This window comes from Narcine bancroftii, chromosome 6, assembly GCF_036971445.1.
Source record: "Narcine bancroftii isolate sNarBan1 chromosome 6, sNarBan1.hap1, whole genome shotgun sequence".
NCBI lineage: Eukaryota > Metazoa > Chordata > Chondrichthyes > Torpediniformes > Narcinidae > Narcine > Narcine bancroftii.
Genome location: NC_091474.1, coordinates 213,618,555 through 213,621,595, shown reverse-complemented (window position 1 = coordinate 213,621,595; position 3,041 = coordinate 213,618,555).

Here is a 3,041-nt window from a genome sequence, read left to right as displayed (position 1 = left end):
CAATTCATAGCTTAATGAAAGAGCCTACCCAAGTACATAGGATGATAAAGAAGGGATATGAATATGTTGGACTTCATTGGGCAGGGCATTGAGTACCAAAGTTATGTCGCAGCTTTATAATACATTTGTTCAGCTGCACTTTGAATGTGAGTCCAGTCCACTAAAGTGGCTGTTTCAAATTTCTAATTTGGGTTGGATATTAATTGCTGACTGTGATAGTACAGACCTATCATCAATGTATATATTTACAGTATCTAGAGTATGTAATGACTGTACTTACAGCGATTGGCTGAGAGCTTAGCCACGCCTACTGTCTGGTTGTGTCCCTAGCCAGGTCGGATCATTCCGGACTTGTCGGCCACCTGTGAAGAGCTCCTGTCTTTTGCTAATAAAAGCCTTGGTTTGGATCAACAAGTCTTTGGTTCTTTCGATGAGCTCTACAATGACTTTGCCAGCATGTCTATTTCCCTTGAAATAATTTATATTTTAAATGATTGTGAACAATCTACTGCACCGATAGAAGCCACAATCCATTCACTTTACAACTACGACTGTGTGACTTGGTACGGCAACAAAACAATCTACAAATTTGCTGATGGAAGGGGGTTGTATAAAAAGAGGCAAAAAGTCAACAGACAGGAGGGAAAATGAAAACTTGGCCGAATGGTGCATCACCAACAATCTCGCTCTCAATGTCACCAAAGCCAACGAGCTGATTGCTGACTTCAGGAAGGGAAAACCAGATGTGTATGATCCAGTGATCATTGGGGGAATCAGATGTGGAGAGGGAGAGTAAAATTAAGTGTTTGTGAGTCACTATTTTGGAGGATCTTTCCTGGAGCCAACACACTAATGGCATCATGAAACGCCTCTGCTTCCTCAGGAACTTGCGGAGGTTTGGTATGACATCAGAAACCAGGGCAAATTGCTACAGATGGGTGTATGCTGCATCACGGTCTAGTATGGGGACACCAATAACCCCAAGCTTAAAGCCCTGCAGAAGGAAGTGGACACAGCCCATCAAAGATTCATCACAGCACAGTCTTTGATCTTGCTGCTACCATCAGAAAAGAGGTCTAGGTGCCACAAGACTCACAACACCAGGTTCAGGAACAGCTGCTACCCCTTCACCATCAGACTCCTCAACAATAAACTCAATCAGGGACTTATTTAAGGACTCTTACTTCTGCACTTTGTTTTATTTTTCTTTCCTCTCTGCATTGCAGTCAGTTGTTTTCATTTGTTTACGTGTACAGTTGTTTTTGCACTTCTAATAAGTGGTAATTCTGCCGCACTCGCAGGACAAAGTATTTCAGTGTTGTATGTGATGTCATGTACGTACTCTGATAATAAATCTGAAATCAGAATCTAAATATGCAGCCTTTCTTCCTTCCAGCATAATTATGAACTCACACAGAAAGTTTCTTTCCCTGTTATCCTTGTGCATTATTCCAAACTGTTAACAAAGCATTTTTTTCATAAAAGCACAGAACACTGCACAACAGAAAAGACCCTTTGGACCTTCTAATCTGTGCCAAACTATTTTTCTGTCCAATCCCACTTACCGGCACTCTCTATATCCTTCCTGTCCATGTACCTGTCCACATTTTTCTTAAAGGTCAAAACTGAGCCTTTATTTATCAATTCAGCTGGCAGTTTGTTTCACACACTCTGCATGAAAGTTCCCCCTAATGTTTCTTTAAAACTTTTCCCTTTTTACCTTTAACCTGGGGGGTTGGGGGTGGTTGATGTACTATAGCACTTATGGCAGTTTCGACCAAGCTCTCGCAAGAGTGGTGCTTGGTGGCCGCCATGTTGTATTTGGCTTTGCCATATACTGTAGTTGAGAGGAAACAGGAGGTTGGAATGAGGTATGAGATACATACAGCACCGCCACCACCACCAGTCCAGGTCTGCCAATCCCCATCCAGCACAACCACCACCCCAGTCAAGCACCACCACCCCCTATCCAGCACCACCATCCCCCATCTAGCACTGCCACCCCTGTCCAGCATCGTCACCCCCCATCCAGCACAGACACCACTCCAGTCCAGCATCACTACCACTAGTCCAGCACCTCCACCACCCCATCCAGTGCTGGCACCCCCCTGCCAAGCACAGGCACCACCCAAGCCCAGCACCACCACCCTCGTCTAGAACTGCCACCCCAGTCCAGAACACCACCCCCCGTCTAGCACCACCACCCCTGTCCAGTGCCACCACCCCCTATTCAGCACCGCCATCCCCCATCTAGCACCACCACCCCTTTCCAGCGCTGCCACCTCCCCATCCAGCACCGCCACCCTCCTGGCCAGCTCCACCCACCCCTGTCTTGTGCCGCCATCCCCAATTCAGTGCTGCCACCACCCCATCCAGCGATGCCACTCCTCTGTCTGGCACCACCATCCCCTTTGCCCAGTGCTGTCACCCCCCCCCCCAGCTGGCACTGCAACCCCCAAACAGTGCCACCACCACCATCCTGCTAGCACCACCACCCACTATCCAGCGTTGCCATCCCCTGTCCAGCACAGCCATGCCCCCAGCAGCTTGTTTTAGCCATCACCCCGCATCCAGCACTGCCACCCACCCCCCCACCCCCCCCCCACCCCCCCGTCGCCTCTGTCCGGCACTGCCAGCCCCAATCAAGCACAGCCGCCAATTCCATCCAGCGCCGCCACCAATCCCATCCAGCGCCTCCACCATCCTCCTCCCTCCTGTCCAGCACCAGGATTCCATTCCTGGGAGTCAATGAGGCACTACATGGTCCCAGAAGGAGTCGAAGGTCTGAACAGTTTGGGGATCCCAGCCTTAACCCATTATCTCATCTAACCTCAGTGGAAAAAGCCTGGTCTATACCCATCATAATTTTGTATACTTTTCATTCAAATTCCATTAATATCTTAATACTGTTGTTCCAAATAGAATAGTTTTTGATTTCAGTTCTGAAAAGGACTTGAGAACAAACTTGATGCCAGTTTGTATCTTTAGTGGTTCAAAATGTTACACTTTTTGGAATAATGTCTCAGAGCTAGTTTTCACAC